The sequence below is a fragment of the Rana temporaria genome, chromosome 2 (assembly GCF_905171775.1).
Source record: "Rana temporaria chromosome 2, aRanTem1.1, whole genome shotgun sequence".
Lineage (NCBI taxonomy): Eukaryota > Metazoa > Chordata > Amphibia > Anura > Ranidae > Rana > Rana temporaria.
In genome coordinates this window covers 314,258,498-314,272,983 of record NC_053490.1, presented here as the reverse complement: position 1 = coordinate 314,272,983, position 14,486 = coordinate 314,258,498, and the positions used below count along the sequence as shown (strand labels likewise).

At 50.0% G+C, this 14,486-nt stretch overlaps 1 protein-coding gene across 1 annotated transcript in view; it reads left to right on the top strand.

Moving 5' to 3' along the window:
* SYCP1 (synaptonemal complex protein 1) overlaps positions 1-14,486 on the top strand; it is a 183,733-nt gene that overhangs the window by 124,426 nt on the left and 44,821 nt on the right. The window lies entirely within an intron of this gene.

Here is a 14,486-nt window from a genome sequence, read left to right as displayed (position 1 = left end):
ACAGGGCACTTGTGAGTGCACTTATTGATGCTGTGATGGACTCTCTAAAGCTAGAGGATGCATCTGGGACTTCCACAGAGGGGTCTGTCTCCTTTGGGTCACACAAATCTAACCGCTCTGTGAAAGTTTTTCCTTATGTTACTTTCTTTGATAAGTTCATAGATAAGGACTGGGAACGGCTGCAGAAGTCCTTTGTGGTTCCTCAGCGCAATCCTGGTCAAACCCAGTTTGTTCGTCCATTCACTGTTAAAAAGCCCTGTGATGAGCACAGATGTTTATGATTACCCTGTATTATACTTCAGCGAGTAGTTAGACGCTGACTGATTGGTGATCCTTACCCACCTGTAACGGTTTTGTATGGTCATTATATCTCATATGCTCATTGCAATGTATCTGTGTCTTATCCTTAAAAAAAAAAAAAAAGCCCTAGGAGGCTTTTCCTGTTTAAACGCAGCATTTTGGCGCCATTTGGCACACAGGTCCCTGCAGATGCCGCACAGTTACCTCACGGTTCTTTTCCTCTCACGCTGTGTGCTGAGAGCGGACGGCAGCGCTGGGCAGTCTCCTCCTGAGATGAGTCCCCTGGTTACCCCTGGTCAGCGCAGCAAGTGGGTGAGAGGCCCTGAATAGGGCTCTAGGAGCTTTTGTTTATTTGTAAGGACAGGTGTGCATATTATAATACACACTATGTAAATACTATTAATATCTGGAGTCAGTATCTGGGTCCTTCCCCACATGCTGGTGGTGGCAGCAGGTGTTAGCACCTGGGATTCCCACAGAGGTTTTATTGTTCGTCCTGGACACGTTTTTGCCGGGGTGGACTGTGGACGGGCGGTAAAAGAGTGCCCCCTTCCCCCGTTATCCCCTGGGGAATGCTCTGTTATGGAGCCATGGACTAGGTACCTGGCTAGTAAAAAAAAAAAAAAGCAGGCTAAGGCATTGATGGGTGCACTTTTTACTGCTGCAAGGGACTCTCTTAAGCTGGATAGTGCAGCTGGGTTTCCGCCGAGGGCTCGGTCTTTTTTGAATCACACAAATCAGACCGCTCTGTGTAGGTTTTTTTTTTCTGGGCCCTTCTTTGATAATTTCTGAGATGCGGAATGAGAAAAGCCGCTGAGGGCTTTTGTAGTCCCTCACCCCCGCTTGTATGGATCTGACTGATAGAAGATCCGAAGTACTGACTCGTTCCAGGTTTACCATGCTGGGGTCTGACTTGCGGCCTATTGTGGCCACTACTCTGGGGTCTCAGTCGGCGCTGGCGCAATTTTTCGGGAGGTTTTTCAATTACATTGAAAATTCCCATTGGCGGCCATTTTTTCATAGCTGCGCTATGGCGCAGCTTACATTGTGGTCGGCCATTTTCCTGTGGCCGCGTTCTGAGCGCTCGGCGGCCATCTTGGAGTAGTCCTGACCCCTAGTGCTGTATACAACTCACGGAGTGAGCATTTTGCACCAGACAGTGGAGGAGCACCGACTCTCTCCCGAAGTTATTAGGCTAGCGGACCAGCTGGTCCAGGGCCTCATATAGGTCTGTGATGCTTCATTGAATGCTGCGCCCTTGTTATCCAGGGCTTCTGTTTCAGAATGGTTTTATGCACATGGTGGTGTAGTGGTTAACTCCATTACTTGGCAGCAAGAGAGTCATTGGTTCGAATCCGGACACTGATGCCAATCTGCCTGGAGCTTGCATTGTCGCTCCCTGTGTCTGCGTGGGTTTCCTCCAGGTACTCCTGTTTCCTCCAAAGGCATATGTGCATACACCTACATAATATACATACACACTACGTGTGTGTATTATTTAGGGGCAACCCTCCCAGGCCGTCAAAGGCCCAGCTTGGGGACTAATCCGTCCCTGGGTGCGTAAGCCGATCACGCCGGCACCCAAATCCTGCCAATGTATGTAGCCTTCCCTCCCTGTCTCTAGGTGGGAGGGGCAGCTTGCAGGTTCACAATTCGGTGAAACCTCCCTGCTCTCCAGGCCAGTGGGTCTGCGAGGTGGTCTCTTTGGAGTACTAGATAGGGTTGCCTCCTATCCACAGAACAAAGTTCTTTCCTCGTTTCTTTCTTCTCCCGGCCTGTCGGTCTGCCTTGGGCAGTGTGGGATTTGCTAAGCTGTGGGGTAATTTTACCTTTCCTGCAGGACGAGAGGTTTGGGGTTTTCTATGGGCCTCAGGCCCTAAATACCTTTATGAACGTTGGGTAGTTCCGCATGGAATCCATTTGTTCGGTGGTAGCTGTGCTCCATCCGGGGGACGTACTGGCATCCTCGGATATTAGGGACGCATACATGCATGTCCCGTTTTGCGCATGTCAGTGTTTTTTTTCTGTGCTTCGTGATGAGAGAGGGTCTCTGTCAGCCTGTGGCCCTCCCTTTTGATCTGGCGTCAGCACCATGGGTTTTCAGCTAGGAGCTTGCACTTATCCTAACTTTGTTGGGACAGCGAGGCTTTGCCTCATTGGCAACTTGGACGACTTTCTTCTGAGAGCAGCTTCTGTCTCCGACCTAGTGGATGTGTTATTCCCATTCAGACCCTCCGAAGATTCGGGTGGGTGTTAAACGTTTAGGCCAGAAGGTGTAGCTCAGTGGCAGCAAGCCTGCCCTCCATTTGTGCGACCCAGGGTTCAAATCCTGGGCATGCTAGGTTCCGACTGAGCGTTCTAGTATCTAGTGTTGATCCAGACTTCTCGGTGGCGAAGGTCCTTCTTCCCCTGGAGAAATTGCAGACTCTTCAGTCTGCGGTGAAGGTATTGGCATCACGCAATCGGTCTTCTCTCCGGGCGCCTGCTGGTTTGGGGGCTGTGGGTAGCCTCCTTCAAGGCGGTACTGTATGCCCAGTTCCACACCCTGGTTTTCCAGGGGAAATTCTGTCCAGGTGGTAAAAATCTCTTGTCTCTGAAATCATCAGATTCCGGTGCGCCACCTAGTCAGAGTCTCTCTGAGTTGGTGACAGAGATCCCAGACTCTTCGGTCCGGGAAGTTTTCTTCCTTCCAGTGGTCAGTGTTTACGATGGATGCCAGCTCACGGGTTGTGAACCTGGGGGCTTCACAAACCCGGGGGGTCCAGTTGGCCCTGAGTCGCTGGACTTGCGTGGACCTACGGCCACACCTCCCTGAATGTGTCTGGTCTCAGTAGCTACCCAGGGTCGGGCCTGGCTAGTGCCTGGGTGGGAGACCGCCTGGGAATACCAGGTGCTGTCTACTGTTCATATTTTAGGCGATCAGGCTATGCTTCTCCTCGTGGTCTCATCCGGACAACGCCACGGCCGTGGCTTCGGTCTACCAATCAGGTACACCGGCAGGCGGACTACTTTAGTCGCCAGATGCTGGATCAGGGCGACTGGTCTTTGTGCTTGGGGTGTTTCGGCTCCCTTGCAGGAGGTGAGCCTCACAGGGCATGGATCTCCTGGCCGCTCGTCTCCGCCGCAAGGGTGTCGAAGTTAGTGGCCAAGTCTAGTGATCTGGTACAGATGCGTCAGTCGCGCTGGTGGCCCTGTGGGGTCTGTATCGGAGACTTTTTGCCATTCCTCCATGGTAGTTGCTTCCTTGGCTGCTCCACAGAGTGGAGGCTGAGGAGATCCTGATGATTCTAATCGCTCCAGATTGACCTCGGCGTCCTTGGTACGCCGATATCGGGCGCCTGGTAGCAAAGGTACCCTGGCGGTTGCCAGGGTAGGATGTCCCTTTGTCTCGAGGTCCCATACTTTCTCCTGTTGTACAGTCATTGACTTGCTCAACATGGTTATTGGAAGCCAGACTTTAGGTGACCGGGGGTCTGTCTGACTCGGTCATCTCAACAATGCTGAGGGCACCGTAGTCTTCTTCCGGAGGATCTACCGTCGCACCTGGCAGGCCTACATCTCTTGGTGCGAAGGGATGGAGTGGCGTCCACGGACGTACTCGGTGTCCAGGGTCCTGCTGTTTTTAAAGCTTGGAGTGGATCTAAGAATTGCTTAAAGCACCGTTTGCGGGCAGATTTCAGCCTTGGCTGTGTTCTGCCTAGTCCTCTCCTGTAAACAGGGAACATAACCCACTTGTCAAGATTTAAGGAGCTGTGTCCGTCCATGGACTCAGAGAAAAGGATTTTACGGTGAGTACAAAAAAAAATATTTTTACCTGTGCCACTGGAGGAAAGGTTTTAGGTATTCTATTTGAATCTGTTTGTAGTCCCAAAGAAGGATGGTGTTCGTCCGATCTTGAACCTCAAGGCCCTCAATACCTTTGTGAGGGTGCGAAAGTTCAGGATGGAATCAATTTGTTCGGTGGTTGCTGCGCTCCATCCGGGGGACTTTCTGGCGTCCTTGGACATCAAGGACGCTTACTTGCATGGTCCAATTTGCGCAAGTCACCAGAGGTTTCTGCGCTTTGCGATAGGGGAGGACCACTATCAGTTTGTGGCCCTTCCTTTTGGACTAGCATCAGCACCACGAGTTTTCACCAAGGAACTTGCACCGATCCTAGCTTTGCTGAGACAGCGAGGCATTGCCATCGTGGGCTACTTAGACGACCTTCTTCTGAGAGCAGCTTCTGGCTCAGAATTAGAGGTGGATGTTTCTATAGGCAGCCAGACCCTCCAAGAATTTGGGTAGGTGTTAAACATTCAGAAGTCGGTACTGGTACTCCTCGAAAGCGAAAGTCTTTTTTCCCCTGGAAAAATTGCAGACACTATAGGTCTGCAGTGAAGGTGTTGGCATCCCGCAAATGGTCGTCTCTCCGTTTTTGCATGCAAGTCCTGGGCCTGATGGTTGCCTCCTTCAAGGCAGTATCGTATGCCCAATTCTACACTCCTGTATTGCAGAGGGAGATCTTGTCCAAGTGGAACAAATCTCCATTGTCTCTGGATCGTCATATTCAGGTAAGCCATCTAGTCAGAGTCTCTCTGACTTGGTGGCTGAGACCCTGAAGTTGTTTCTTCCCTTCCAGTGGACGGTGATTATGACGGACACCAGCCTCACGGGTTGGGGGGGGTCTGGGGGGTGCAGTCGGCCCAGGGTCGCTGGACTCTGGCAGAATCCCATCTGCCGATCAATGTCCTGAAACTTCGGGGGCGATCAGGCTATGCCTCTCCTCATGGTCGAGGAGGTTGCAAGGTCGCCCAATCAGGATTCAGTCGGACAACGCCACGGCGATGGCTTATGTCAACCATCAGGGGGGAACACGGAGCTCGGCTGCAGCGTCCGAGGTTGCTCATATCCTAAAGTGGGCGGAAAAAAACATGCCGGCTCTGTCAGCTGTCTACATTCCGGGTGTGGAAAACTGGCAGGCAGACTACCTGAGTCGCCAGATTCTGGACCAGGGGGGATGGTCATTGCATCCGGAGGTGTTTCAACTCCTTTGCAGGAGGTGGGGCACACCGGACGTGGATCTCCTGGCCCCTCGTCTCAACCGCAAGGTGTCGAGGTTCGTGGCCAGGTCCAGAGATCCCTGGGCAGACGCGTCAGACACGTTAGTGGCCCGTGGGGTTAGTATCGGCTAATTTATGCCTTTCCCCCATTGAAGTTGCTTCCTCGGCTGTTCCGCAGAGTGGAGGCCGAGGGGATCCCGATGATTCTAATCGCTCGGCCTTGGCATCCTTGGTACGCCGATCTTGTGCGCCTGGTGGCGGATGCACCCTTGCGGCTGCCAATGCTGGAGGACCTTCTGTCTCAAGGTCCCATACTGCATCCTGCTTTACAATCGCTGGCTTTAACGGCATGGCTGTTGAAAGCCAGGTATTGAAAAACCGAGGTCTTTCCGACTCGGTCATCTCAACCATGCTGAGGGCACGAAAGTCTTCTTCCAGGAGGATCTACCAATGCACCTAGAAGGCCTACATCTCTTTGTGCGATGGGGTGGCGTCCATGGACGTATTCGGTTTCCAGGATCCTGCTGTTTTTAGAGCATGGAGTTGATCAGAAACTTGCCTTAAGCACCATTCAGGGACAGATTTCAGCCCTGGCTGTGTTCTTCCAGCGGCCTTTGGCGGCCAATTCTCTGGTGGGTACTTTTGTGCAGGGGGTTCGTCATGTACTTCCCTCTCTTAAACCACCTCTTCCCCCTTGGGATTTGAATCTGGTGCTCTTGGTTCTTCAGAGACCTCCCTCTCTTGACACTATCTCAGAAGGTGGCCATTACTTCTGTCAGATGTGTTTCTGAGTTGGAGGCCTTGTCTTGCAAGTCGCCAAACTTGGTACTCCATAAGGATAAGGCGGTGTTGCGCCCGCAACCTTCCTTTCTTCCGAAGGTGGTTTCGTCATTTCACCTTAACAAGGACATTGTACTTCCATCCTTGTGTCCTCGGCCGGCGCAACCTAAGGAGGTTGCGCTACATACTTTGGAAGTGGTACGCGCTTTGCGGGTGTACCCGTCTGCTACTGCTCCGTTTCGGAGGTCTGACTCACTTTTTGTGTCGATATCTGGCCCACAAAAGGGCCTGGCGGTCTCGTTGGCCACCATTTCTCGGTGGATCAGGCAGACCGTCATACAGGCCAATGCACTTAAGGGGCTGGTGCCCCCCTTTCCGGTCACGGCACATTCAACCAGTGCAATTGGTGCTTCCTGGGCTTTCCGACATCAAGCGTCTGTCTCACAGGTGTGTAAGGCGGCGACATGGTCATCCGTTCACACCTTTTCCAAATTTTACAAGGTTGATGCGAGTGCATCTTCAGATGCTTCCTTCGGCTGCAAGGTTTTGCAGGCGGCTGTTTAAAGTTGCACCTCCTCCTTTGAGGAGCTCTGCTTGTTTGGGGTGAAGTTGTTTGTTTTTTACTGATTACCCACCCCTCGTTTTTGACACTGCTTGGGGACGTCCCACTTGTCAAGATTTTAGGAGCTGTGTCCGTCCATGGACGATAAGAGAAAAGGATTTTACGGTGAGTAAAAAAATCCTATTTTTATATCCATCAGGCAGCCTGGCTCTACAGTTTCCACATTTCTTTTTCATCGATCTATCCTAAAACAAAACAGAAACAAGAGCCATAAGAAAAGAAGGCCCATACAAAAAAAGGTCCCCTACTGCATAATCACAGACAAGGGCTAACCTTGGGGGCAGTATGGGAACCGGAGGCTGCCGCTGGTTCCATCCGAGCAGGTGCTCCCTCCTCAGGCCTGTCCTTAAGCTCCATTGGTGAGTAGAGATCGGCCGGGGAAAAAAAAGGCTGCTGTCCCAGGCAGCATGCCCTTAGTGTACTCCGCCATGTTCCTTATGAACACGGTGCCGGAAAGTGCGTCACGTGACTTCCGGTTCTGGCGCCATCTTGCCGCGTCACCGGAAGTCCTCCGACGCCATTTTGGTACACCTTGGTGAAGCCAAGGAAGACAAGGCTTCCACCAGGCAGAGCTGGGGGAAAAATCTGAAGGAAGTTTCCACCACATACACAGGTAAGCAAGTACCTCCAACAATAGGGAACCCTTCTGGCCGAAAAAACAGGGACTGAACACACCCAGGACTTGGCCACAACCAGTACTGGATGTTGCCAGAGCAGGGGTGTCCGCTAAGCACAGTTACAAGACCTAGGAAAAACAAAAAATGTGTCGGTGCTCCTGGAGGGTCTGGAAACACAAAACAACTGAGGGTCAGAGGAAAGGGAGGGGCCTTTTAAATTGTATCTGATTTGTGTTTCCTGTAGAGGGCGGAGCCAATCATCGCTCAAGTAGCTGTCCTGGAAGGTGAGGGGGGAAATGTACTTTATTTCTTTATCGTACATCACGGGACACAGAGCGGCATTCATTACTATATGGGTTATATGGAGTACCTTCAGGTGTAGACACTGGCAATCTCAAACAGGAAATGCCCCTCCCTATATAACCCCCTCCCATAGGAGGAGTACCTCAGTTTTTACGCCAGTGTCTTAGGTGTTAGTCATGGTTTAGCTTGCCTCCGCATCCTTGGGATTAGGTGAGCTACCGGTTCTGTCCAAAAAAGCCTCAGCGCTAAAGTGGTCAGTAACCGGACCCCAAACCCTTGGGGTATAGCCCATAATGCTTTTCTTTTTAGAGAGCTGGACCCTGGGCCCAGAACTTAGAAACCTTTGGGTACCTAAAGTTTTCTGTTGCCAGGGTGCTATATGGGCCCAGGACAGTGGATCCTTCATAGGAACCCAGGGCCTGAAGGTCTAGACATCCCCACGGAGATGGGGGAAGATTGGGCCTCTTGCTTGGCAAAGTCCTGCGGCATGGAGCAGGTAAGTGAGGGGAAAACTTGCGGAACTTGGTTCTTAGCAGGTTTTTTTCTGGGGGGTCACAGGGGACATGCCTAAAGTTATGCACTGCATCTGGCAAACTAGTCACATATCATAAAGATAGGATGGCTCTCTATGTATTATTCCCCATAAGATGTGACCTCCCTTGTAGTGTTGGAAAAGCATTGAGTGGGGCCTGTGTTATATAAAAATATATGTGTGTGTCAGAGAGCTTTGCTTACCTGCAGGCCTCCAGGCGATGCTCCATTCAGTCTTCCTCCTCAGAGCCTGCAAGCAGGCAAAACGCTGACCTCCTCATGGTTCCAGGCTGCAGGCTGCAGTTTGCTGGAACAGAGAGGTCCCTTCCTCCCAAAATCCCCCCCCCCTCCCTCTGTCGGGAGGGGCATTTCCTGTTTGAGGTTGCTGGGGGGGAAGGGCGGGTCAGTGGCTTAAAGGAAGGGGCGGCCCTTCCTTGTTTGTTCCATCAATACTTTGGAACTGAGGAGAAAGACCAGAGCGGCAGCACGGGGCGCCGAGGACACACAGTGGCCAGAAAGGATATTGCAGTCTTCAGAGGACTGTTTTGTCAAGCCTAGAAATAGGCTGTTTCTTTTCCATCTCATAGTTTTTCTTTGCAATACTACTCAGGGGGACAGAATGTTTTTTTCTTTCCTGGATTTGAAACAAAAACGAAAAAAAAAAAAAAAAAAAAAAGTCATCTAGGGGAGAGGAAGCATTTTTTTATCCCCCAAACAGGTGTTTGGACAATTAACTTTTATAGTTCCAAATACCAATAGGTAGCAGGTGTACCTCGGTATTGTACCATGGTATGCCGCTGTTTTCCCTACAGGGAGCCTTGGGGCCATCGGGATCTGGGGCTGGAGCTGACGCGGGTCAGTCCAACCCTAAGATGGTCACGGAGGATGTATTACTCACCTCTTTAAAAGAGATGCAGAAAAGCATGGGAAAAATGATATCCGCAGCTATGCGGGGCAGTAAGCGGAATAGATCTCCGTCGCCCGAGCGCGGACCCTCAGAAGAGGAGGTCCTTTCCTCAGGGGAATTGGACGACCTCTTGGACACGGACCAAGTAGGTTCAGGGATCGAAGACCCGGATACAGAGGAGTCTGGGGCAGTCTCCCTGAGGGAGAGCTGGTGGATTCAAGGATTGTCGGACTTGGTCCATAGGACATTCAACTTGCCAGTACCAGATCTCCAGGTATCGACGGTTTCAGCTTTGGGCTCACTGAGGGCGCCTCAAAGCAATGCTGTGTTTCCGATCCATCCTCTATTAGAGGGAATTTTGTTCCAAGATTGGAACAAGCCAGATAAGATCTTCTTACCACCTAAAAGGTTCTCTGTCCTATATCCTATGGAAGAAAATTTTTCCAAAAGATGGGCTACTCCTGCAGTGGACGCAGCCATCTCATGTGTTAACAGATCGTTAACATGCCCTGTAGAAAACATACAGGTGTTCAAGGATCCAGTTGATAAGCGCTTGGAAGCACTACTTAAGAACTCCTTCACTACTGCAGGGGCAGTAGTACAGCCAGCTGTGGCTGCGATTGGGGTCGCTCAAGCATTATCGGATCAATTTAAGCAGATGCTTAAACTTATTCCGGCCCAGCAGGCAGAAAAATTTTCGGATGTCCCTAAGGCCATATGTTTTACGGTAGACGCAATCAAGGATTCTATCCAGCAAGCGTCACGTTTATCGTTATCCCTTATCCATATGAGAAGACTCTTATGGTTAAAAAGCTGGGAGGCTGAGCCCCCATGCAAGAAGCTCCTGGTAGGGTTCCCCTTCCATGGAGGACGACTCTTCGGAGAAGACCTAGATAAATACATTCAGACCATTTCAAACGGCAAGAGTACTCTCTTGCCAACTAAGAAGAAGGTTCAGGGACCTGCGTTTAAACGACAGTATTCCCCTGGGCAGGGGCCCTCTAATGCCAAGCAGTATCGACGGCCTCCTGCAAAAGCAAACTTCGGCTTCAACAGCAGATCACAAGGACAGGCTGTTAGAGGCAAAAGGCAGTGGTTTCGCAAACCAGCAAAACCAGCCCCCAAGCCAACCTTATGAAGGGGCGCCCCCACCCACGAAGGTGGGGGGAAGGCTGCGACTCTTTTCAGAGATTTGGGAAGCCAGCATTCCCGACGAGTGGGTACGGTCTTCCGTGGCCACAGGCTACAAATTAGATTTCCTAAGGTTTCCTCCTCCTCATTTCCAGAAGTCGAGGATTCCAAACGATCCGGAAAAGGGAGCCGCATTAAGATCGGCATTAGATCATCTACTTTCCCAGGAAGTAATAGTAGAGGTACCAGTCCTGGAACAGGGGCTGGGTTTCTACTCCAACCTATTCATCATCCCAAAATCCAATGGAGATGTCAGGCCAATTTTGGACCTAAAGATGGTAAATGCATATCTAAAGATCCGCTCATTTCGGATGGAATCCGTGCGGTCAGCAGCTGCCACACTCCAGAAGGACGACTTCATGGCGTCCATAGACATAAAGGATGCCTACCTTCATGTTCCAATTTATCAGCCACATCAAAGATATCTACGCTTCATGGTGGCTTCGCGTCACTTCCAATTCGTGGCGCTTCCCTTCGGGTTGGCTACGGCCCCCCGGGTGTTCACGAAGGTCCTAGCTCCAATCCTAGCCAAACTAAGGATCCAAGGGGTCACGATCCTAGCATACCTGGACGACCTCCTAGTCATAGATCACTCGTCTCCCGGCTTGGAGCGAGCAGTGGCCCTCACGGTCCAATACCTCGAGAGGTTCGGCTGGGTCCTAAATCGAGAAAAGTCAGCTTTCCAGCCCACAAAGCAGTTGGAATATCTTGGCATGAGATTAGACACAGAACAACAAGGAGTGTTCCTACCTCTGAGGAAGGTAAAAGCCATCAAGGAATTAATCCTACTGGTTCTAAGCAAGAAAGAACCGACTATTCGCCTATGTATGAGGTTACTAGGCAAGATGGTGGCCACATTCGAGGCGGTACCATACGCCCAGAGCCACACTCGCATCCTACAGGCAGCCATCCTGTCAGCATGGAGCAGAAGGCCACAGGCCTTGGATATCCCGTTGCCGCTCTCATCAAGAGTCCGACAAAGTCTGTGTTGGTGGTTAGACCCTCAGAATCTACTGAAGGGGAGGTCTTTCAGCCCAGTGGCTTGGAAGATAGTGACCACAGACGCCAGCCTGACGGGCTGGGGAGCAATTTTGGATGGTTGCACTCGCCAAGGTACTTGGGCAAAGCCAGAGAAGCAGTTGCCCATCAACATCTTGGAGCTCAGAGCTGCTCGACTAGCCCTCAGGGCTTGGACGTCAAAATTGCAGGGGTTCCCGGTGAGAATTCAATCAGACAATGCCACGGCCGTGGCACACATAAATCACCAAGGGGGAACCAGGAGTCAAGCCGCTCAGAGAGAGGTGAGCTTGATTCTTCTATGGGCAGAGGCTCATGTGCCCTGCATATCGGCAATATTCATTCCAGGAGTGGACAACTTTCAGGCGGACTTCTTAAGCCGCCAGACTCTATGGCCGGGGGAATGGTCTCTGCATCCACTAGTCTTTCAAGCACTCTGCCAAAGATGGGGAGTGCCGGACGTGGATATCATGGCATCGAGACTCAACAAGAAACTAGACAGGTTCATGTCCCGCTCAAGGGATCCGATGGCCTGCGGAACCGATGCGTTGGTTTGCCCTTGGCATCAGTTCAAACTTCTTTATGCGTTTCCCCCGCTCCAGTTACTACCCCGCCTGCTGCGCAGGATCCGGGTGGAGCACATACCAGTCATCCTGGTAGCTCCAGCATGGCCCAGAAGGGCATGGTACTCACTAATCTTAAGGATGGTAGTGGGAGACCCTTGGACTCTTCCTCTACGGCCAGACCTGCTATCGCAAGGTCCGATCCTCCACCCTGCCTTACGGCATCTAAATTTGACGGCCTGGAAGCTGAATCCCTGATTCTCAGGGGTAGAGGTCTGTCTCAGAAAGTAATCTCTACCCTAATCAGAGCCAGGAAACCGGTCTCTAGGGTGATTTATTACAGGGTCTGGAAGGCCTATGTAGGCTGGTGTGAGTCCAAGCGATGGCTTTCTCGCAAATTTACCATCGATAGAGTATTAAGTTTTCTCCAGCTAGGAGTGGATAAAGGATTGGCATTAAGCACAATCAAAGGACAGATTTCTGCTCTGTCAGTGTGGTTTCAGCGGCCGCTGGCCACCCACTCGCTGGTTAAGACCTTCCTTCAAGGGGTCTTACGTATTAGACCTCCAGTTAAATCCCCGCTTTGTCCGTGGGATTTAAATCTTGTTCTGTCAAGTTTACAGAAACAACCGTTTGAGCCGTTGGCTGATATTCCTTTGGTTCTACTGACAAGGAAGTTAGTATTTTTGGTTGCCATAGTTTCCGCAAGAAGAGTTTCGGAGCTGGCAGCCTTATCCTGTAAGGAACCATATCTTGTTTTTCATAAGGACAGGGTCGTTCTCCGCCCTCATCCTTCCTTCCTTCCGAAGGTCATATCCAGTTTTCATTTGAACCAGGATTTGGTATTACCATCCTTCTTCCCTAAACCTACTTCCAGAAAGGAAGGGTTGCTGCATACCTTGGATATTGTCAGGGCCATGAAGGCCTATCTTAAAGCTACAAAGAAGATCCGGAAGACAGATGTGCTGTTCATTCTACCGGATGGGCCCAAGAAGGGGCAGGCAGCTGCAAAGTCCACCATTTCTAGGTGGATTAAGCAATTAATCACTCAGGCCTACGGCTTGAAAGGGTTGCCTCCTCCAGTATCATTAAAGGCTCATTCTACTAGAGCCATGGGCGCCTCCTGGGCAGGGCAGCACACCACCAGATCTCTATGGCTCAAGTTTGCAAGGCGGCAACCTGGTCTTCTGTCCACACGTTTACAAAATTCTACAAGTTGGACGTAAGAAGGAATACTGATACTGCCTTCGGGCAGGCAGTGCTGCAGGCTGCAGTTTGAGACCCTCGGATTCCGGGGGCTCCTCTTGTTCGAGTTAAATTTAAAAATTTTATTTTTCTCAACTAAGTTGGATTTATTATGATTTGAGTATATCTCTAAATTAAATCCTTTTGTCTTGGAGATGTTCTCCCTCCCCTCATTGTAAGCATTGCTTTGGGACATCCCATATAGTAATGAATGCCGCTCTGTGTCCCGTGATGTACGATAAAGAAAAAGAGATTTTTAATACAGCTTACCTGTAAAATCTTTTTCTTGGAGTACATCACGGGACACAGAGCTCCCACCCCTCTTTTTTGAGGACCATTTTGGGAGGCATACTGCTTGCTACAAAACTGAGGTACTCCTCCTATGGGAGGGGGTTATATAGGGAGGGGCATTTCCTGTTTGAGATTGCCAGTGTCTACACCTGAAGGTACTCCATATAACCCATATAGTAATGAATGCCGCTCTGTGTCCCGTGATGTACTCCAAGAAAAAGATTTTACAGGTAAGCTGTATTAAAAATCTCTTTTTTGTAGAGAACAATATTGAATTTGAGCATTGATATTTCAGCGTATTTGCTTAGTTGTCAATCATTACTGCTTTTCAGATATACTTTGCATTGCTTGGTTGTTAAATCCAACATTGTCCATTTATACCAAGATATATTTTGTAGATAAAATGCTTACAAATATAAGACCACAGAATGCTATCTCGGCTGTAAAAAATATATGAACTGCACATTGTCACAAATGATGTACATTTAATATCTGGACTTATGCTATGTTCCTTGATTTGCACAATACATTACTTAAAAAGGTACAACATACTTTGTTTTTTAAATTAAAAACAGATAACAAATAATCATCCAGGCAGCGCTATATATATCCACACGTCTACTCTTCAACGTGTGTTTTCAGTGCAATGTCAATCTGAACAGAAGCGGTGTGATAATATCCAAATAAAAATGCAATCCTGGTGCTATGTTCAGTTACGTTCATACACCTTCACTTTTAATCCTATATGGGGGGCTAAAGATAACACCCCCTAAGAATTGGACTCTTACCACACTGTGCTAATGACAAGCAAACAACTCCCGACGGGGATGTGGATCTTCTCCTTGGAGCGATAATTCACGCACTCCACAGCATCAAGGTGTAACGATAGTCAGTCCACTTTGTTAATGAAAAGCAGACAGCACCGAACGGGGATGTAGATCGTCTCCTTGGAGCAATAGTTCACACACTCCACAGCATCCGTGTGTAACGATAGTCAGTTGACGAGCTCAATCACATGTAGAAAAGAAACAGAGCTTCCATAGCGTAATATTGTTACAAAATATGTTCATTGTTCTC